This window comes from Adiantum capillus-veneris, chromosome 17 (assembly GCF_014529385.1).
Source record: "Adiantum capillus-veneris isolate H3 chromosome 17, ASM1452938v2, whole genome shotgun sequence".
NCBI lineage: Eukaryota > Viridiplantae > Streptophyta > Polypodiopsida > Polypodiales > Pteridaceae > Adiantum > Adiantum capillus-veneris.
In genome coordinates, this window is record NC_140947.1 from 26,084,726 (window position 1) to 26,109,043 (window position 24,318).

Sequence of the window (24,318 nt, forward strand, 5' to 3'; positions counted from 1 at the left end):
GTACTAAAGCATCCTTGCAGCAGCTGCCCCTAAGGCCACCAAGAAGTCCAAGCAGTGAGCGGCATAGAAAGATTTAGCCAAGAGCTGTGACTTGATAGTACTTAAATAGAAACCTTGGACCTTTGAGCTTGTGTAATGAGATACAGATTTTGCTTACTCTTGAAAGCAAGACTATTGTAAGCCTACAAGGGTTTGCATTTTGCAATTTTCCCCCATCTCTTTCTTTGACTATTGGTTATTGTTGCCCCGAGACTGTTACTATGTATTTCATGTTGTTTCCAAAGGGAAAAAGAAGAAGAAGAAGAAGAAGAAGAGAGTTTTAAAATCGTAAAAAACTATCCCAAGAGACCTTAAAGATCTAGCCGACGAGGAGAGAGAGAATTGCGATTTAGTAGTTGCACCTCTCCGGAGCTCTCCTTTTGCTGCCTCTACCCGTCCACGCTGGTAGGAGCTCTTTCAAAGACTTTTTTTTTTAAGAGATTGAGAGAGATCGAGGAGAGAGAAAGAGAGGGGAAGGGGTTGAAAAAAAAAACCTAGGTTTAAAGTGATCCCACCTGCAAATTTTGAGATTTACCTCTAAATTTTAAATTTGAAAGTGAGAAAACCTACACAATTTAGAGAAATTTAGCGTCATTTGTTGTAAAAACCTTCAAATTTAGTCAATTTACCACTAAAATTCTCATAGGTAGGTTTGTCAAGTTTTCATAACAAAGTTTTTTTTCGAGAACTAGTCCCTGCCCGCACGTGAAAGAGTTCGCGTCTCTTTCAAAGATATTTTTTGAAGGGTTTTGTTTATACCTTCTTGCCTCATCTATTGTGAGTTTCATATTCCTTCAAAACCAAATTTGTCAATGATTAGGGACCCTGAGATTTACCTTTCCTAGACAACACAGTTGTCTCAATGTGGCACAATGTTGTTTGTTGTAGCACAACAAACCTCCCAGCTACCCCTTGGAGAGGGGGTTACCTTATGGAGTGCTAAGGACTGATGCTTGGGCCACATCATTCTGCAAGAGGACAGGTGCAATGCTAGACTACCATCCATTTGAATTTCTATGACGCATTGATAGTTGTACAACTCCCAAATAGTAGATAGACTACAAATAAAAATGGAGGGCTAAGCGTATTAGGAAAATAATTTCAAAGGAGTACAATGACAATCATACACCATGGCTCTAAAAAGTGTATTCAACATAGGGCAATCACACCTTGGGTGAGTAATCTGTGTCGAGGCATGATAGACAACTCAGTAGACTAAGAACCCCGAGCAGTCTAGGAACTTTGAGTTGTGCTCATATAAACATGGAAAATTTAAGAGAAGGTTTTAACACTAAATTTCTCTAAAGTTTGTAGGTTTATTCACCTTGTATTTTGAATTTGAAGATAAATCTCAAAATTTGTAGATGGAATTACACTAAACCTAGGTTTCTATTGATAAGGGCAGGTGAAAGGGAGCTAGCATGTTGACAAAGTTGCCATAAGAAAATTGTTCATAGCTTTATCAACCTTGCGTACTCTTCTATCAAAGCACTCTTTATAATCCCCCCCCATTACCACCTCCGTTGACACGTTTGTCGCCACCACCTTTGGCAACACCACTAACCCCCCCCCCGGCGATAGAAGGCTACCTATGATGGTGTGATCCAAACTTTAATATATACCATGATGTGGATTTTCTCAAAAGAATAGCCTCATTGCAATAATAGAATTATTTTCAAGTTTCCACCATTTTCTCTAGAGTAACTTAAAATGCATAGTATGTTATCGTGCATCAACCCACAATAACTTGAGGTAGAGCAAGAGAGAGGAGAAGAAGAAGAAGGAAAAGTGAAGAGAAGATCAAGCTCCCAAACTCTCCTTATTCATGAGATTTGTTCGAGTGGCAAGAACCTTACTCTTTTAGTATAAGTCTTGTGGTCCCACATGTAGGGAGGTAGGAATAGGAGATTTATATCCATTGGAATCACGGTGCCACTATTTCCAACAAGGATCAATGGTGGTAGAAATGAGCTTCTAATATCTAAGGGCAACTAGTTCCAAGAATAGGAATATCAACATGCCATTGTATGGGTTCCAATTGTTCTAGCCCATCAAAGGAAACATTCTACCAAACCCTTGTTTAAGGGGCTTTTCTTGTTAAAAATTTGTGGTCGTTTTACCATTAAAATTAGGTGTAAAATCTTGTTTTTTCTTCTTTTTGGTGCTTGAAGTCACCTAAAAAATCTTGTTTGGTTTTTGTTTTGTATAGTGTGCCTTGGCCACTCTTGCTCGTTTTAGGGATTGCTCGGAAAATCTCGCTCGAGATTTGAGATTTCTCTTGCGATCACGCTCTTCCTCGTGAAACTCAGGAATGGTGATATTTTTAAGCAATGCATTGCTACTTTCTGCATCTTTTGAAGCACTTGCTTCTTGCACTCCTTGAGTCATGCGAGATTGGTTTCCTTGAATCATGCCACTTGTGGCTCCTTGAGCCGTCTATGAATTCATCAATTTCACAAGTAGCTCAGTAAGATTTGTAACATTTGCATTGAGTGCAAAAAGGTTGCGTTCAAGTACGCTTTGACAATTGTTCAAAGTCTTGAAAGCAGCCATATCTACAAGACCATGATCTCCTAGATCATCATCGTCATGCATAGTAGTGTCAACAACACTGGTGGTGCCCTCATTTTGATCTACGTGCTCAAAATCAAAAGTGTGTGTAGGTGGGATATCCTCATTGGCGATGGTAAACACACACTAATGTAAAGAAGAAGAAGAAAAACGTCAACTTGTACCTTGAAAACTTGAAGTCTTTGTGTGTTTTATGTTTGGCGATTTGCATCGCATGCGAACCTCACCTTGTGAAAATTGTAGCACTTCACATGTCATTCGTCTTATAAGAACACCTTCGTGGATTCTTCACAAAAACTCGTCGTTTTTGTGAAGGCTTTTGTTCACTTTGAAGCTACCTCCTTGAGGGAAAAAAAAAAATTGGAGGAAAACTTGTCTTCCTCTAAGAAGTGAAAAGGAAGGATGAACCTACTTACTTGAAGTTTGAAAAGGGGCCGCGCCGGCTCACCTGCGTTGCAAACGGGACCTGCAAGCAAGCAAACGCATACACAAGAACGCAACTTGAAAACTGAACGCAAGAGGGACACGAGAGTGAGGGACGCGAACGAATGATCAATATCATAAGAAAGTGTCGAATACAAGGGACGTGAAGAATCACACGAAAACGGGGCTCGCAAGTTGGGGGAAGTTGCACATACTTCCCTTATATACACCCCCGGGTTGAGCGAGCTTGACGCCCATGTCAAGCCGGGGTTTTGAGAGGTGCCGATACAAAAGTTGATGCCGAGGTTTTGGGGCGGATATTTACAAGGGGGGAGTGCGGTGTTGCCACAAAATGTCTAGCTACCTTGGGTGATGTTAGTTACAAGTGGGGGGGAGGACTACTCTATGTGGTTTTCATTTGGTGTGTTGTCCTGCTCTTCAGTTGGCATGTTGTACAAGTGCAGCACAAGGGGTCTTCCGAGTCGAAGCATGATTTCTTCAGGTACCCAAGTGCATTCCGTCATGGGGCGATTGCGCCATTTGACATAGAAGAGTTGTCCCCGGCACCCAAAGCGCAACTTTAGGATGGCCTCCGGCTCATGTGGCGGGCCATCCTTTACATATTCGGGGAGGCTTCTACCATAGGTGTCATCCGGCACAAACCTTTTGAGTAGACTTACATGGAAGGAGTTGTGGATGTTGATGTGTGATGGGAGATCCAGCTTGTAGGTGATGTCGTTGTAGGACTTGAGCACTTTGTATGGCCCATAATAGCGGTGGTTGAACTTCGGGGAGAGGCCTTGAGGGAGGGTGATATTCTGGGAGTTGACGAGGACTAAGTCACCTTCTTGGAAGAGGTCGGCAGGCCGTCGTTTTTGGTTGGCGTATTTGGCGATGCGAACCTTGCTTTGCTCGAGGCTTTTCTTTGCGCGTTGCATGCGCGTTTGCCATTGTTGAAGAAACTCCTCACATTCCAGATCCTGGGCATGCACGTCGCCGGTTGCCAGTGCAAGAGGGGTGATGACTTCTTTACCTGTGGAGAGCTCGAATGGGGTATAGCCAGTGCTGCTGTGGATGGAGTTGTTGTAGTGGAATTCCACGACGTCCATTTATTCGGACCAGTCCTTCTGATCTGCCTTGACGTAGCTGCGGATGTAGTCTTTGATGCCTTGGTTGACTCTTTCAGTTTGCCCATCGGTTTCGGGGTGGTAGGCGGAGGAGAAGCGTAGCTGGGTGCCTAGTAGCTTGAAGATCTCGCGCCAGAGGTCACTGAGAAAACGGGTGTCGCGGTCAGAAACTATGGCTAAGGGTAGGCCGTGGTATTTGAAGACTTTGGCGAAGAAGTGTTTGGCGACTTGGTAGGTGGTGACGGGAGGCTTTGCAGGTATGAAGTGGGCTTGCTTAGTGAAGTAGTCGACGACCACCATGATGGTAGTGTGGCCGTGGGAGGGGGGGAGGTCGACGATGAAGTCCATACTTACCATGTCCCAAGGCCGGGAGGGTGTTGGCATGGGGTGGAGGAGGCCGGCCGGCTTGACTCTTTGAGCTTTGACCAGTTGACAGGTTGGGCAGGTGCGCACGTAGTCGATGACGTCGTCCTTCATTTTGGGCCACATGTAGTGTTGATGGAGTTTGTCATAAGATCTCTTCTGGCCACCATGTCCAGCTAGCTTGCAGTCATGAGCCTCCCACATGAGGTCTTTCTTTAGCTCTGGATCATTGGGGATGTAGATTTTGCCATGCGCGTAGAAGAGGTTATCTTTGACTTCGAAGAGGCCCAGGGCAACTTTTCCAGAGATGTGGTCGTTGAGCATTCGGAGGACAGCGGGGTCAGCTTTTTGAGCGTCGAGGATGCATTGGCGTAGGGTGCTGGTTGCTGTGGAGATGGCTGTGAGGGTGGGTCTTCGACTGAGGGCATCTGGCATGACATTTGTGGTGCCAGGTTTGTGGATGATATCGATGTCGTACTCTGCCAGTGTATCTTGCCACCTGGCTTGCTTGGGGATTATTTTGGGCTGTGTTTGGAAGTACTTGAGGGATATGTTATCTGTGTATACCTTTGTGTGCTTGTCTTGGACATAGTGTCGCCACTTTCAGAGGCAGTGGACGACAGCGAGCATTTCCTTCTCATGTGTGGTCCATCTTGTTTCTACATCTGTGAACTTGTGGGATTCGTAGGCGATGGGCTGATTCTCTTGCATGAGGACTCCACCAATGGCACCATCGGAGGCATCTGTATGAACTTCAAATGGTTTGGTGAAGTCGGGTAGTCGGAGGATAGGGGTACTACACATGGCTATCTTCAGGTTCTCAAAGGCTTCTTCTTCTCTGGAGGTCCACTGAAAGGGTTTGTGGCCTTTGGTTATCTCTGTAAGTGGGGCGGAAATTTTGCTGAAGTCGCGGATGAAGCGGCGTGTGTACTGACAGAAACCCACAAACTCGCGGACTTCTTTGATGGATGTCGGGGGAGCCCACTTGATGACAACGTCGACTTTCTTGGGGTCCACCATAATACCTTCGGACGTGACGATGAAACCGAGGAACTCGATTTTCTGGATAGCAAACTCACACTTCTCCAGCTTGGCATACAGCTGGTGTTCCCGGAGGTGCTGGAGTACTGCGGCGACATGCTTCTGGTGCTCTTCTAAGGTTTTGCTGTAAATGAGCAGATCATCGATGTAAGTGATGAGGTAGTCGTCAATCACGTCGCGGAAACTATCATGGATTATTCGGCAAAAAGTGTCGGGACCGCCGATGAGGCCGAACCCCAGGACCATCCATTCCCAGGAGCCGTAGCGTGTGCGGAAGGCGGTCTTCGCAATGTCTTTAGAAGCAATGCGGACTTGGTGATAGCCTGAGCGGAGATCGATGCGAGTGAAGTACTTGGCACCTTGTAATCTGTCCATGAGGTCTTTCATTAGGGGAGCTGGGTATTTGTTCTTGATAGTAATTTTGTTGAGGGCCCGATAATCCACGCAGAGTCGCATCGAGCCGTCTTTCTTCTTGACAAACAGGACTGGGGCCCCAAAAGGGGAGCTGCTGGGTCGGATGAAACCTTGATCCTCTAATTCCTAGAGTTGCTTCTTGATCTCCTTTATCTCGGTGTCATTCATGCGGTAGGGTGCCTTGGCCGGGGGTGTACTCCCTGGGATGAGATCAATTCCATGTTGAATTTTACGGGGAGGAGGTAGGCCGGGGGGAAGTTCTAGGGGCATGACATCTTTGTACTTCTGGAGGATGGGGGTAAGTGAGGGATCACCGACTTTGGCCTTATCAAGGGTGATGGAGTTGAGCCTTGCTGTGGGCTGCTCCTTTGCTTGCATGATGCAGAGGTGAACCTGAGCTCCTTTCTTGAGAGCCCGCTCTGCTTGCTTTGCACTCATGAGGTTGAGTTTGGGGGACGAGTGTTCTGGGACTTTCTGTTTGTCTTTCATCGTTGCTAACTGAGCGAGGTCGTTGCGGTTGATGGGGGGGGGGGGGGTGGTTTGAAGATGCGCCTGGCGGGTGAAGGCTTGCTTTGTTGTGAGTCTGGCGCCTTGTACTATAACTGCTTTGCCTTGATTATTCAACAGTAATTGGTCCACCTTCATGCCTAGGAGTGCGATGAGATACTTATCGTTGAAGGATAGACCAATAATTGCCTCAAAGTCGTCCATTGAGACCACTATGAAGTCAAGTCGGCATGTGAATTCACCCATCTCAATCCTGACTTGACGGGCAACCTTGACATTGCTATCATTCCCTTGGGCAAACTTGACTGTAGTTTCATTGACGGTGGTGAGACGTAGGCCCAGGTGAGCGGCGCACTGCGGTGATAGAAAATTGTGTGTGGCGCCTGAGTCTACCATGATCCATTGCTGCTGGGACCCAATTGTTACTTGGACATATAAGTTCTGAATGTCCGTTATCGCTGCTGCCATGCATTGAGGGTGGAGGGATACTGCTCCAATCCGGGGCTGCTGGTCAGCAACAGGGCTAGCTAGTTCTTCGACTCTTATTTGGGGGGGGGGGGGGGGGTTCGTCTATTTGGAGGGTGTTGACCCTGCTAGATGATGAGGATGCTTGATTTCTCTTGCGGACACATGCGTAGTAGGGACCATGAGCAATCCTGCAGTCACTGCACCAGACGCGATCGGGGTGCAGGTTGTTATTATTGCCATTGTAAGTATTAGGGACAAAACTGTTGCGCGTGGTGCTGTAAGAATTGCTCGCAAAAGAGCTGCGTGGGACTAAGGCTCCATTTCCGCGGCCTAATCCAGGGTTGGAATTGGGTGGTGGTAGGCGGGGGACATTGCTTCTGTTATTGTGTATAAATCCGCGGCCTTGCCCGGCGGGTGGGTTAGGCCAGTTGTTGGGGGAAAAATTGTTGGGGCGAGGGTTATTTGGAGGCAAACCTGGTGTTGAGTTTGTGTCGCGTATCTTTTCGGCCATATTGGCGGCCATTTCCCAGGTGTTGGGATTCTGCTTTTCTACTTCTCAACGGGCCCAGGGCTTAAGGCCGTACAGGAAACCATGTAGCCGGTCTGCAGTGTGCATCAGTGGGATTTGAAGCATTAGTCTTCGGTACTTGACGACGTAGTCTGATATGTGGCCTTCTTGGCGCAGATCACACCACGAGTCTCTTACTTTGTTGCCTTCATTATCTGGGACAAAATAGCTGATCATATCTCTTTGTAAGTCCTCCCATTCCGCCCAGTGCTTTGATGTCTTTTCAGTGAGGAACCATACATAGGCGTCGTCGACCAGGAAGGTTTTGGCCACTTGCACCCATCTGCGTCTGCCTATGTTGTTCCACTGCATGTAGTCTTCTACCTCGCTAAACCACTTGTTGAGTTCCAGTGAGTTGCGATGGCCTTTGTACTTCTCTGGGGGAATGGGTTTGAATTTTCCCAGTCTGTTTTCATCTTCTAGATGTCTCTCAGGGTTGTAGTAGCGCCCTTCACTTTGGTCATCCTGGTAGTCGTCGTCTTCGTCGACTGTTCTTAGTCTCCCGGGCCACGGTCGTCTTTGTGTGTTTTGTCGCGTGTTGACATTAATTGTACCCGGGCGGTCTTCGTGTCGCTGGCCTAGCTGTGTTTGAAGCAGGTCGCTCAGGTTAGCAGACATCACGTTGATCTGGTGTTCTACGGAGGCCATGATGCGTGCCTCCAATCTCTTTTCCATTGGGTCTTGGTGATCTTGTCGCGGCTTCTTTTCTTTGTTCTTCTTGGGGGCTCTATTCAGGTCCGGTTCAATTCTGTATCCTTCTTCCTCTTCTTGATTTTCATCCATTGTTGTACTTTTGTGGCAGAAGCCGAGAAAAACTCAAAAATATCGAAAACTGGAAAACTGCGAGAAAACAGCTTGAAAACGACGAAAAACTATGAAACAACACAAAACGGGGTCCAAAACGACGAAAACCGCGACAAACGGCTCAAAAACGATGAAAACTGGTCCCAAACGAGGTAAAACATTGAAAAACGATGGGGAACGTGGATAACGCGTCAAAACGGCAAGGAACGCGGGTCAAACGAGGCAAAACGGTGGGGAACGTGCACAAAATGCAAGGGACGTGGTGAAAACGGGGCAAAACAGGCCAAGAACGCGGAGGAACGTGGAAAAAACGTGGCAGACGGGCCGAAAACGTGGTGACAACCACGGGCCACGGGCCACGGGCCGACGTCGGGTCAGCAGGGACTCGAGCCGAAGCTCTGATACCAAGTGTGACGTCCTCGTTCGGGGCGTCGGGGAAAAGGGGCCGCGCCGGCTCACCTGCGTTGCAAACGGGACCTGCAGGCAAGCAAACGCATACACAAGAACGCAACTTGAAAACTGAACGCAAGAGGGACACGAGAGTGAGGGACGCGAATGAATGATCAATATCATAAGAAAGTGCCGAATACAAGAGACGCGAAGAATCACACGAAAACGGGGCTCGCAAGTTGGGGGAAGTGGCACATACTTCCCTTATATAGTTGACCTTATCAAACCGCCAAGCATCCCTCATGAGCCCAAAAAGATTTTGGATTCTCATGAGCTTCGCACCAGACATCATGTCAGACGATAGGTATTGGTAAAATGGTTAGATAGACCTGAAGAAGGTTCTCTACATTCATTTTTTAGAACCAAAACGATTCTCTAAAGGGAGGGAGTAATGTAAGGACATGGGTCCTATGCGCTAGGCCACCGACACGACCGAACAGTGTGTACACTAGAGAGAAACTATAAGATAGCATGGTTAGGTGAAGACTAACACATGCATTACCACCGCCTTTTTAGAGTGGTTTATAAATACATCCCAATATAGTTCTCCATCATGGCCCAATGCACGCAATTGAAATGTGTTCCCATATCTTGTAAGCTTTTGCATGATTTTGCTATATATTGACTGAATAGTCCAACCCACTATTAGGACCATCAATGAACTTTTTGAAAACACAAAGTTGATGTTTTCCATGTAACGCACCTCAAGACTAAGGTTGATGCATAGCCTTATTAAACCAATTGAAGTGACAACTTATTCATTCGTCCCTATATGCTCATCCCATGCTACTAACCATATGGGGGAGGCATGAAGCTTTGAAACGATAGACCTTGAGACAACATTTGAGAGTAACAAGAAGACAAGTGCTAAGATGTCTTGTTACTTTTATTTCTTATATGTAAAATGTTAATTTATACTCTATGTCAAGTATAAAGCTAGCATCATCACAGGTAGAAATCTCATTTGACTCCATTCTTATTCTTTTGAAGGGTCCACCTCAAACATGTAAGTGTAGAACATGAGTCCACCTAAAGGAGTGTTTTATATTTCAAGGAGTTATAAAATGATATGTATAGGAGGGGTTCTAAAATGAAAAACTAAAAGAATTACAGGTATATGAGAGAAGAGTGGTCTTTTAGCTCATGGTGAAGTGTGTGTGTGTGTGTGTGTGTGTGGAGGGGTTTTATAAGTATCTCTTGAATGCATGTGTTGTATGTATTTTTGAATGTGTGTGCTCTATGTATTCCAAGGGCTCACCATTTACGCATAGAAAATCATATGCATTCAAAGGATACTACAAAAGGCCTCTCTATCTGGACTGTGGTTGCATCCTTGTCCTCACATAGTGTTGGTCTACACTAGCCAGTACCCTCTCTAGTCAGTAGGGTCCACAGCATTCTTAGAAAAAATACAGAGCCAAGATCTCCCCTGCATGTGCGTAGCTCCAACAATATACAGCCCCGCCCCCTAGTGTTGCCTAGCTGCCATCGTCCATGTATGGTCAAGTGGCCTTGCTCTGCATTGGATAGCTACCCACACATGCACAGCCTTGCCCTTTCCCACACGGTATCTCGCAAGATAATCTTGCACTCACAACCTTGTCGATCTGCATACTTGTTGTGCTATAAGAATAAGAGAGAGAGAGAGAGAGAGAGAGAGAGAGAGAGATCTTTCGCATGTGGACTTGCTGCACCAAGAGAAGGAGAGCGAGGGGGACGCACACGCGCGTGCGTGCGCGCGCGCGCACACACACACACACACAAAGAGAGATCTGGTTTAGGTGCTCATTATATATTGGGTAATTTGTGTTGTTTGTATAAAATTCCTATGGCCTAAATCTATTCATCATGAATTGATTTATCATCACAAATTCTGATTAGAGAAGGGAGAGAAGTATTGGTAAGGCATTAAAGATCTATGTTTATGTTGATTTTCATGACAATAGATATGACATTTGTGCTTGCTGTAAAAGGTGCCTTGCCTATAAATTAAGCATACATTCATACATTAAGGAGTTTAATTTGATTCATTGATGATCTTTTAGCCACATATGTTGCTTTTGAAATATCCTAATTAAACTAGTACTCTTTTAATGGTAGTTTTTCTTTTTTTTTCACAAGCTACCTATAGAGGCAAAGCTCATTGGATAAGATCCTATGGGCATTTGATACTTTTACTTACAAGGAATGCGATCATCTCAAAACGGGAAAAGTAATTTAATGATTAAACTTTGGTAGATCTTTCTTAGAGAAACACCTCAGTCTATAGAATATTGACACAAATTTTAAACAAAATATTATATATACTTTGATATGTTTTTTCTTATGCTTTTCATATATCCTATGTTGAATGGTGCAAGTTTCTCATGGGGAAAAAGATGACTCAAAATAAGCATCGTAAGCTTATCTTTCAACATTTCTATTAATTTTATTCTTTTGTTCGTCTATGGTGTAGATCTAAGGGTTTTAAATGTACCAAGGCTAGGATTTACACATCTTTGCATCATCAAAGTATTTTTCCTAGCCTATCAATCTTACTTGGCCATGTAAGCACATATAGTGGAAACTCCACATTAGAATTTATAATGGAGAGTCTGCATTAGAAAATGTTTAGAACTCAAATATACAAAGTGGGTACACTTAGACTTGCACCCACCCAACTATAGTATCACTTGAGATGATCCCAACTCATGTTGCTACCTTGTACCATGTGTTGAGCTTGATGTTTGAACACCCCCTCTCAAGCTCAATGCCATCTCTCATACTCCAAGCATCACATGAAATCATTTCAATTTCTCTGATGATGTGAGGACCTTTGTGAAGATATTTATAGACTACTTATCCTTCCTCATGTACTCCCTAAGGTCAAAGTTGCTAGCCAAGACTCTGTCTTTGAGCAACGATAGTTCACTTCAATTTGCTTCTTCCTTGCATGGAGAATTGGGTTTGCGCCAATTGTGTTTTTCTAAGGTTGTTGGATTAGATCAAAATTGGCTACTTCAACCATAATATCCACATGTTGCTCAACTCTCCAAGTAGCTACTTCAACCATACTATCCACATGTTGCCACTGCAAAGACCTTATACTCAGTCTTCCTCAACAAAGAAATTGTGAGTTTGTTCTTTTTACTTTATGTCATAGCAACACTGCTAAGTGAAAACACTCATGAACATTGGTTTCTAAGCTTGTTGGATTAGATCAGAATTGGCCTTTGCACCTTTATGCTCAACTCTCCAAGTAGCTACTTCAGCCATAATATCCCACATGCTGCCAGTACAAAAACCCTATACTCAGTCTTTGTATTCAACAAAGAAATTGTGAGTTTCTTCTTGTTCAATGCTCCATGTGAGAGCAACAATTCTGAGTGAAAACACGAACCAATGGGTAGATTTTCGATGAGGTAGACTACCAGCTCAATCCACTTTGTAATTATGGAGAAGATAATTTCAACTTTGTAACCTACTCTAGCTAGATTGGGCACTTCAATTAGAAAACAAGCTCAAAATGTAACAAAATGAAAGAAGAATGTTACATTAACCTAAGAACATCCACTAGACTTGACAAAACATCAATCCAAGTGCCTAAAAAATAGTGACCCATCATTTCCAAGGTACTCAAAATCAGCAAGATGCTAAGTTTTAATATGAAACTACTCTATGTGATGGCTATGTATATAAATTTACTATTTATATAGCACCCAAATACCCTCTAGATTTATATCATCTTATGAGTATTCTCTTTGGGGCTGTAATTATTAGATATAATCTCTTTGCTCTTCTCTTAGTATTCTCTTTGGGGTTGTGATTATTAGATATCATCTCTTTGTTCTTCTCTTTCTATCGTCTTCTACACATGGCATCAAAGCATAGGTTATTTTCCTTCATAATAATAAGATAGTTTTTACAAAGTAGACATGATAGACATTGGGCGCAAGATTGAGAAGACGTGTTTCTCCTAATCATCAAGCCCATGTTCTCATATCATGCAAAAAATGGGGATGTTGCTACCGTTTGATGACAATTGGGATGGCCCTTAGTCAACTACACAACCAAAACAAGTCATAATGCCAACAATTGTACAAACTGAGTGTTTTTAACCAAAGTGGGGATATGAAGAATATGTTTATTGGGGTAGGAGGATGACATGCAAAAATTAGGATTGTACATTGCTACCAATATATACAATCTTGATATGTCTTAGTTGATACCGATTTTGACAAGTAATTGTAAATCATCTTCTCTATTGTACCAAGGTTCTAGATTGCCAAATGTAGATAATCCAAAAATGAAGTTCTATGCTATCATGATCAATGCAACTAATTGAGAAAAGTATGTAGACATGTATAATATAGTGCAATTGAGCCTAAAGAATTTGTGTAAGAACTCAAGTTTTAAAACTAATCTTGTTAATGAGCCACAAAAGTGACTTGGGCCACTATAATGGCTCATGCCAGTTCTTAGTAATTTGAGGATAACTTTTGCAAATGACCACAAAACTTCATAGAATTTCTTGGCATTTTTTTAACGTAAAACTACCTACTTTGTCATCAAATTTTCTCCCAAAGCTATAGAAGGTTTGTAGACCCATCACATAAATGTTTATGTATTTTGAGAGAAGTTTGAGCCTGCCTAAAAAGCCTTTGACATATTTTTTGAATGGAATAGTAAATGAATTTCTAGCTTATGGAAAAGATGTGGACTATTTAGCTATTATAAAGACTATGTTCAATGCTCTTCAATGAAATGGAAGCAAGAAAGCAACAACCCTTTGCTTGATATTCAACAAGTCCAAGAGGAAGCCAATGAGAAGCCCAACCAAGTCAACAAGGAAATGGTAAGGTCAAAATAAAATTAGGCTAGCAAAAATTGGAGCAAGTGTGGAAATTGGACAAGTATGTTCAACTATAGCACACTACACATAATATGTGATAGGGCAGGAATAAGTTTCAAATCTTATGAAGCCTTGTATAGAACCATCACACTAGGACATAGAAAAAGGGAATATTTAGATTGTCATCGCCAACACCTTAAAGTGTGAGCCTTGCAAAGAAATGTTTGATAATGATATTGCCAACTTATTAGGTGGGTTTCCATGTGTGGATGATGTCATGTCTATGAAAGATAGCTAATCTTTTCACTATAAATGAGCTCAATAATGTGTATGTTGACTTGTTGAAGCTCGAGGATTCAATCATTAAGTTTTATGGGTTGACACAAAAGGTGTGATATGGTAAAGTTATCTTTGCTAACATCTCAAGAAGCTTGTGAAAGGCCAACATATCAAAAGGGTAAGCATTACCTTGATGAATAGGGCATTGGTGGGCAACGATGAGCTAAATGCCAAAAAGAACACATGTTTTGGGGCTCAATCAAAGAAGAATATTTGGTGAGTGGTAGCTTTTCATCTCTTGCATGAGACACATGAGTCCCTCAAGTGGTATTTTAATCACATTCCAAAAGTTGACTTCATTCAGCAATAACAAGAAGGACAAAGATTTTAGGTTTTAGGTTTCGATACGTTCCTAGTTAAGTGACACTTGGTAGGAGACTTAAAAACTTTGAAGTGCATGTTAGGGTGCAAGCAAGGTACCATGACCCTCTTTCCATGCATTTATCATTTCCACAGTAAGTGTGACAATCATTGAAGGCAAGGATGCAAAGGCCAACAAGCCAAAGCGTGGAAAGGAAAAGGGTGGCAAAGTTGGAGTCAACTCTATGAAAGGTGTGTCCACTAAACAAGCAGTGAGTAAATCACTATAAAAATGGTTTAAAAGCATCCTTAATTGTGACCAAAGTGTATCCCCTATTCAGGACATGGAATATCCAAATTGGGATCCTATTCTACACATTCCATTGATAAATGTGAATATATGTACCCTTCATGCTCATTTAAGAATTATTGACAAGTTGTTGGTGCTCCACATTCATTATGCTTGGAATATGTAGCCTCCAAAAATAAAGGAAGAGTGTATAATAGAGCTTGAGGCTATCGTATCAAGTGTTGGTCTCCATGGTGGTGAGGTTGAGCTAACAAAGGACAAGAAGTCATCTAGGACTACACAGGATCACCCCAGTAACATATGTATGTGGTTATAGTAAAGTGAGGCATCTGATTTTGAGCTATTTTGACTCCTAATTTCCCAATGAGTTTCACTTATATGAAAAAAGATATGCGTCATAACCACCTACAGAGGTAACAAAGTATCCCTTGGAAGTCGGCATGCTCGTATATATGGTAGTCTATTAAAAATATTTTTAATTTTCTTGAAAGGCAAATATAATATGTGATGAGATCTCCACATTGAAGTTTGCAATCAAAAGTTTCACAACCCAAATGATTGATGCCTGGGGGGAAACACACATAACACATTACATGGTGGACTGAACACTTAGTCTTTACCTCAGGGTCACTACAACAAAAAAATGCCTATCACGTGGGTTCAACATTGGTGATTATTTTAATATAAATGGTTTTACACTTTTACATAGGGTGTGGTGTTGAAAAAATATCCTTGAAAATAAATCCACAAATTGAATAAGAAAAGGACCCCCTTTATGGGTGGTGAGAAACTTATAGATAAGGGGTTTTATAAATAGTGCTTGAACACCCGTGATATATAGATTTTACATCTAGTGAGTCCCTTGAGGTCTCTAGTTGAATTTCTTGTGTGTTTGAACTAAATTCATTCATATTTTTTTATAGCATATACTTTTTGCACATGGTGCATTTTTCCTCGACACCTATGGTTCTTTGGGCATTTGGAGTAACCAAGTAATAAAGCACTCACACTATCAAGCCAAAGCAATCTACTTAAAACTTACACATCATGGAGGTGGAAGGAAAAAGAGAAATTATGTGCATGAGATGTTCAACTGGTTGCATAGAGTTTGATCAAAAAGAGAGAGGAAGAAGACTAGAGTGAAAAGTTGTCTAAAATACAAAATAGCAAAAGTGATTACTGTGAGGTGATCATGATTGTATCATGCCTTAAGTGGAAGAGATTGTTGTCAGTGGTGGCGTTAAAGACTAGGCAACAAATGGGAGGTGTTGGTTGATAACGTTTTGTCAAATATACCATCTCTATTCTAAGTATACATAGCAATGCCATTTGATTTTTGGCAGTACAATCAGTGGTTCCATGCGTGAAGTTTTTCCTCTTTTTGAGTTTTTTGAAATTTTTATTAGTTTTTTTTATTTTTTAAAATAAAAAAGTAAAATACTTTATAAGTCCAAAATCATAACTTGAAGTTCATTTCTCATTCACACGTTCTAGTAGATCCTCTTGAGCATGCACGAGATATCTTTCTACAATGTTTTCTTGATGAAGGCCTTGAAATCTTTTTGCAATGCTTGAAATTATTCTTTGATGCCTAAAAGAAGTTCCCTTGAATGTTGAAGCTTTGGAACCTTCTTACTTAGATGCTCAAAAGGATGGCTACCTCTATGATAATGAACTCTTGTTGCTTTACTCCATGATGTGGGAACACTCCTTGTGTAGGATAGTGCCCCTTTGTAAGAGCTTGGTGCACAGTGCCATGGGACTGCCGGCTATATATGGCTTAGTAGTTGAGGAGTAAAAGTGATGCACGAGGAGCATGCAGGACAGTGGGCTTACAGAGCTAAAAAGGCAATCAATTGAAATGCAAAGTTTCTGTGGCGTCCAAGTGACGAGCAATGCCTTGAGCGTGAGTTTCTAGAATCCCCCTGGTAGACCCGACGGGTCTTAAAAATCAGATTCCATCGTAGGTAGATATCTAACCATGTTGCCCAAATAAGGCTCATGGTTTTCTAGCACAAGAACTCACACACAAAACTCTATTTATAGCTTCCTAACCAAGGAGCCCACCGAGGAACCCACGTAGGCTTGCTTGTGGAAGACTACCCATATAAGAAAACTTACTTTTAGCAAGGGTGCACACACACACACACACACACACACACACACACACTAATAGCATAAAAATGGTGATGGGGTAGAGGGGCCTCCCGAATTCCAAATGGAGAGCATGAGGGGTCTAATGTGACCAATGCAATGAGAAAGCAAACTTGACAAAATTAATTGAAGGTGAAAATTAGTAAAAATTGACATTAAGTGAAACCTAAATACAAAAGCAATAGCTTGCTTGATGATACTTAATAAGTGAGCTTATTAGAGGGGAAATCAAAGGTTGGGGGGGGTCACTATGTATAAATTTTGTATATCGCGTGCGTTCAAGGACTATTTATAAAAAAATTTATTGTGAATTTTTGACAAATAAAACACACCCTTTTCCTCATTCGATTTGTAATTTCTTTTTCAATTTCCTTTTATAGTACCCTTCTGTATGTGAAACTATGAGAAAAAATAAAATTCAATAACCCCTTCTACTACACTCACATGATAGTCACAATATCATTATGTAACCCCTCCGAGAATCAAAGATAAGAGCACACTAAGATAATTCAAACATGCATATTTGAATGCAAAGATCCTACGACTGTTAATCAAGCTTGACCTAGCTATGGAGGGTAGCGTCTCAATGGACTTTCACCATGAACTTGCCCACACATAGCCTAATCATGAATTGATTAGAGAGAAGAGAAGCCTCATGGAAATGCTAATTACATTATCACACAAAAGCATAACAGTAACAAACCTAGCTAGCAAACCATGGAGCTTTGATACCACATGATGGGAATGGGATCTTTCTAGCAAGGGTGGATGAAGAAAAACATCATGCACACAAGTGAGTGTGCATCAACTAGATTATTACTCAAGCGAATTAGGTTCCAAGATTGGTTAGCTTGGACTCATAAACATGATCTTGATTAGTTGTTAATCCATCACAATCTCACCATAAACAAGAGAGATGTAATGCAAAATGGAAATGGGTTTGTTTATTCATGAAATGAGCTTTAAGTAGCTCTACACCCTTGCACCAATACATGTGGGATAATTCCACCTTTTCTCTCCTTGACTCATGATCTACTAACTCTAGGATAAATCTCACACCTTACACCTTGTGTACAGACTGAGCAAGGCTAGACTTATGGAATGTGGGTGATTTCAATGTGCTATGGAGGTTCATTCATTTATAAGTTTCTATTTGGACTACGAAACTCATCCTAACTGGACACGTATTGCTTGGTGTGGTTGAACTTGCCTCATGCTATGCGCCGCAGTCAATGCACTGACACTAATGCCAAATCAGTAGGGTAGTTGAAATGACATCATTAAAAAAAATTTATGTCTATAAATATGAGATTCTTCTTTCACTTGCTCATACTCTCTAATTGTAGCCAAAGCATACCTACTCAAGGCCCTCTCACTTGTAGGTTTTATCATCTCTGGTCACAAATGGATCCCTCTTCCAAATCAAGATAGAGGAGGAGTTTCCTTTTTCTAATGAGCCACCCAAGGACTAACCCTTCCATTTTGTTTACCTCATTGGCCTTCAACATCAGAAGCAGGACATCAAACCAATATTTAACCTTGTATTCTCCTTGCAAGAGTGGGTGAATTTTGTAGGAAATTTTCTTCATACCTACCAGCAGTAGAGGCTCGGCACCATGTTTGATTTTGAAGGACATCAACTCATACCATTCTAAGAAAGAAAGTTTCAATAATACTAGTCTCAAGCTACTAGTATCTTTTTGTAGGAATGAAATACAATGTCTTGTACATTAAAAAAAGTGTCATGCGACAAAATACTATGCTAGGTTCATACTATTTTTTCAAGTAATTATAGATTACCACCAAGACACAACAAAGGAGACATAGAGCAGTCAACCTGCAGTCATAGGTGATGAGTTAATGTCATTGCAAAGTGGTGCTTTACACATATTAGAGTGTGTATAGCTTCCAAAGAAAGCTTTGCCAAAAAATTTCATTCCCACCCTCCCCATCGGTAATCATCATTATGTAATGATTGATATTAACATCATGGAGCTGTTTGACTTGATAAGAGGACTTTTGACTTGCTATAGCTACCCAAAATCTATAGGATGATGAGAGGATAATTCATCCTATTGATGATAAGTATTCTATCATGGATGCCCATGTAATATCAGATATGTTTGTTGAGCCAATACAGGCATCAACAATGGTTCATGAGGATGTAGCTACATGTGTTGCAAGGCTCCCAATGAAGGCAAAGTTTAGGGTGGTGCAAGAAAGGCTTGGAATCACTAAGACGGAGAGAGGTCCTCCATCAACATCATTGGAACCCTCTTCATGCTCTGTGATGGAGAGATCCCTTGACCTATGGAATGCTACATTTGCTGAAGAAGATGAAAATAAAAAGGTATACTTCTATATAGAGAATTCTTTTCTTTCCCTTTGGTAGTGTACACATGAATACTTTCATGTGTACCTTCCAACACTTGATTTCAATTTCTCTTAGCTCATTATCTATGATGATAATTTCATTACTCATGCCAATGGACAAGGCAAGGGAGACATAGAAATAATATTTCGCAAACTCCAAAGAATTTTCCAAGGGAAATATTATTTCTATGTCTCCCTTGCCTTGTCCATTGGCATGAGTAATGAACTTATCATCATAGATAATGAGCTAAGAGAAATCAAAATTAAGTGTTGGAAGGTACACTTGATTTCGATTTTTCTTTTTGCATTAAGAAACTTTCAAAATATGTGTACCTTTAAAAGTGGGATATTCAAAATGGGTCAAAGTTGGGTCACGAAGATGCTTATCCTGGCGCTCTCCTTCAATATGGCTTGTCTAAGAAATCAACCCCTCCCATTTAGTACAATAGAATTACTTTCCTTGTTGCTCCTTTGGAAATATTGTACATGAATTTCAAGGTATTTAGGTCTCTAGTTATGTGCCACTTAACTATGTAGGAGTCCATGCCCTCCACATCCAATTTATTTCCATTTATTTGTTTGCTTATTATTATTTTTGAGATGCTAGTTTGATGAGAAATCCAATTCAATATATCAAAACTCTAAGTGGTAAATTGAAAGGTTACTTTTTAGCCGTGCTTTGAAATGCACATTCAAAAGCATACAATTTTAGCTAAACATAATATCAACTCACATTGAAGGTTATAGGGAAAAAAATGTTGTACTTAGATTGCACACAAAAGTTTCTATGGTCGTCAGGTCCTGTTGTTGGATAATCACACATACAATGAATAATCACCAAGAGATTGGATTCAGATAAATTCAGAGCTAAGCAGTACTGTGTGTGTAACAGAAGTAGGAACAATCAAAGAGATGATGAGAGATTGAGAAACTCAGACAAACATCAGAGATTGTATATCAAGAAAATCCCCAATACAAGTTCTCCAAAACAAGACTTAGTACAATCCCGTTTCTCCAAAGTTCCCCATTCCCAAATATAAAGTTGCGCCCTGAATTCAGATTCTTGGCATAACACTAACAATATCCGATCAGGCTTACAATATCCAACTAGCTACTAACAATCAGACAATACATCCGATATCCGACTACATATCCGACTTTGTATTTACCCTTCAGCACATGGCGCGCCCCGGTGGTGGATTTGACAAAATGCGACTCGGATCCACATATCCCTTGATCAGTAAAGACCAAGTCAAAAATAAAATGCCATGATTACAACATTTCAGACATTGGGTTCATTGGGAACTACATCAAAATCTGACAAGTAATCTGGAACAAGCACAATCGGTTCAGCAATTGTCACTGATCCAACAGTAACACCAACAACTACTTCATCATCTGGCAATTTAGTAATCTCATGCTCTTCTGATCTTTGAATTTCAGACAAACCTTCACCAGTACCCATATCCATTGAAATTGGATCAACTGATATCTTCTTCTCAGCAAATGCAGATTTTGCAATATTCTTTCCTTTGTAATCCTGGACCTGTTTTTTGTACAAATCTCTATCTTTCTTTAACTGTTCCATCTCCTTTAGTAAATCAACTTCATGGTTACTGACAAACCCTGATATGATCTTCTCATAAGGATGCTTGATAAGTGAACTCATCTCTTCTCTGAATGTTGCCCATACTTCCTGCATACCTGTTTCCAAATGTTGCCTAAGGACTGACATGTCCCCTTCAGACATAAGAACACCATTGACATCTACTTCCTCTTCTCCCAACACCTGTTTCTCCAACTGCTCCAAAGGTTTAATTCTCTGATTCAAAATCTGATTCTCCACCTGCAAACCTTTATTGACAATGGCCAACTGCTGCAATTTTGATTGCACTTTTGTTTCCAACTCCACTGTCCAGTCCTTAAACATCTGCAAAGAAATCTTTTGCTTGGCTAACTCATTCAGATGTTCCACCATCAGATCCTGAATTTCCTTCTGCTGTGTAACTCTGACATTCTCCAACTCTTTCTGCAAGGCATTAGCATTGACAGTTTGATCATGCAACAGTATTTTTGAAACACTAGAATCAGCCACCACAGATTGTAATTGTATTTCCATATTCTGCTGCTATTGATGAATAAACTCTGTGACATCTAAAAGCATCTTTTCTGCCATTCCAGCATTTGTTGGCTTGAAATTATTTGGAGAAGACAATTCATCAAAATTCACCTGTTTAACTATAGGTTCCACCTCTGCTTTTCTTTTATTGAACAAAGTGAAAGCCTTTCCAAGCTTGACCTGATTTGATGGCACTGTATCAGGCTTCTTTTTTGAAATATCCATGTCCTTCAAAGAGTGCACAACTTCAGGAGTATGCACACTTTTGAGAGCTTCACTGTGATTGTAACCTGCTTTAATCATGAACACATAAGTCTCTGCCTTCACCTCATCATTGAGTAGCTCTGTAGGTACTTGCACCCCACGAATATTAGGGTGTGGTTGTGTATACCCTTCTGCCCTTCCTAAAGTAGTCAAAGAAACATCACCACTGTCCAACTTTTGAACATAAGAAAACAAGGCAGCTAGGTAGGCACACAACCTATTGTTTGTAGAAGCTTTCCTCATGTCAGACATATTAATCTCCCCATTGATCCTCTCATAAACTAGATAAGCCCAATTAACACTTCCTCCTTGCTCAGCAAAATAGAGAGGAGCAAAATTTTCCTTGGACATATAATCAAATTTGACTGGGAAACAGATTTTCTCTAGATACCACTTCAGCTGATCTCTTCTAACAATTTTGACATTCTTCAACATGTAATAATTTTTGCCACCCTCTCTAGCTCCAAACTCCTTCTTCAACAAGAAATTAGAGCACTTAGGAATCTGAGAAGTTCCATTGATTGGAAGTTTAAATACCTCAGAAATCAATTGAGGACTCAAAGCTACATTGGTAGACAGCATACCCTTTGTCTTTCTGACAATCTCCACTTGAGACTTAGCATACATATTTCCTTTCCACTCTTGCCATGGCAAAACAGCAAAATCAAATAAACCTATCTTCTTTAACCATAGTGAATGTACCTCTGCAGAACAGTCAAGGTCTACTCTGAAATCCGCATAGGGCTCCATCAAGGTTTGATACAACTTGATAGGTGTCATTGCCGGTGGACTGTCGGGCTCTTCTTCTCCAGAAGGTTGGTCTTCAGGCTCAAGACTGCTCACATCTATCCTCATGGACACTTGCTTTCTCTTTGGACGCTTACTGCTTGGCTCTTCTTCATCAAACGTTGGTCGAGCAGCAGGTCCCCCTTTTGGTTTGCCCATCATGCATGCAAGAGAATGATGAAAGAGAGTAGAGGGCTAAAGATTAGAATGTCCCAAGGGAAGAGAAATAGTCAAGGTCTACTCTGAAATCCACATAGGGCTCCATCAAGGTTTGATACAACTTGATAGGTGTCATTGCCGGTGGAATGTCGGGCTCTTCTTCTCCAGAAGGTTGGTCTTCAGGCTCAAGACTGCTCACATCTATCCTCATGGACACTTGCTTTCTCTTTGGCCTCTTACTGCTTGGCTCTTCTTCATCAAGCGTTGGTCGAGCAGTAGGTCCCCCTTTTGTTTGCCCATCATGCATGCAAGAGAATGATGAAAGAGAGTAGAGGGCTGAAGAGTAGAATGGCCCAAGGGAAGAGAACTAGCCCGTACATAGTGTGTGAAGAGGAAACGCGACGAGGAAGGAAATAGGTGAATTAGAATCTCAACTCGCGCGCTGGAAACGTCAGTTAACTGCACCTTGCTCTTTTCACGGTACTCATTAAAAATAGATCTTAGTGGACAATCATCACGCTTTTCGATAAAATTTTGAAAAACTGTAGTAAAAGAATATCCGACCTCCAACAATCCAATCCAAAAATCAGACATACTTTAGTAAGTTACAGCAATAACAGCATTCAGAAAATGAGATCCTTTGTCACTTACTAACTCCATAGGACAACCAAACCTGGTCATGATATTATGATAAAGAAACCTTGCCACACTAGCAGTTGTATTGTCTTTTAATGCTATAGCCTCCACCCATTTAGTACAATAATTAGTAGCCACCAATATGTACTTGCATCCTCTGCTAGTAGTTGGCTTCACTGCTCCTACAAAATCTAGACCTCATTTCTGAAAAGGTTCTAGAGGCAAGATAGGATGATCATTCATTCTTTCTGTAGAATCAAGCTGACCCATCTTCTGACATACCACACAACTCTTAGCATAATTGTGAGCATCCTTCAACACAGTGGGCCACCATAATCCTGCTTGTAAAATTTTCTTTCCAGTAATATCTCCAGAAAAATGTCCTCCAGCAGCCCCAAAATGTGCTTCCTGTAAAACAACTGATTGTTCAAAATCAGGGATACATCTTCTAATGACCTGATCAATTCCTTTCTTATATAAAGCTCCAGCAATAACCAAGAAAGGTCTACTTTTTAGTGCAAACTTTCTTCTCTGATCTGTAGAAAAGTCTGATGGCATTGTATCATCAATCAAAAACACTAACATCTGATCATACCAATAATCAGAATTGACAGTTTGAACATCAAACAACTGAGCATCAGGCAGATCATCAATAACACTTGAAGTCTTTTCACCTGTTTCAATCCGACTTAAGTAATCTTCAATAGCGTTCTCCTTGCCTGATGTATGAATAATAACAAAATCAAACTCTTGCAATATTAACATCCATCTAGCCAACCTTCCTGTAAGCAATGGTTTTTTGATTAAGTAAAGAAAAGCCTGATGATCTACATGAAAGATCACCCTATTGCACAACAAGTAATGCTTGAATTTGGTCAAAGCATACACCATGCCCAAAGCTTCCCTCTCAGTCATTGCATAGTTTCTTTCAATAGAGGTTAACACACGAGAAGCACAATATACAGGTCTAAACCAACCCCTGACACCTTCCTGCATCAATACAGCTCCAACAGCCACATCTGAAGCATCCACAAAAACATGGAAAGGTAAATTCCAATCAGGAGTTTGTAAAATAGGAGTAATTGATATCATCTTCTTCAATAGTTGGAAGGATCTTTCCTGAACATCAGACCATACAAAAGGTACATGTTTCTTTGTCAAATGAGTAAGAGGCATGCACACATTGGCTAAATACCTGATATACATGCTATGCCTAATCTGTCCAACAAATCTACCCAACTCCTTAACATTGGTAGGAGCCTTTTCTGTCTG

The 24,318-nt window shown here is 41.3% G+C and overlaps 1 pseudogene; it reads right to left on the bottom strand.

Moving 5' to 3' along the window:
• Window positions 1-20,364: 20,364 nt before the first annotated feature.
• Window positions 20,365-21,258, bottom strand: LOC147436950 (uncharacterized; annotated as a pseudogene).
• Window positions 21,259-24,318: the final 3,060 nt, after the last annotated feature.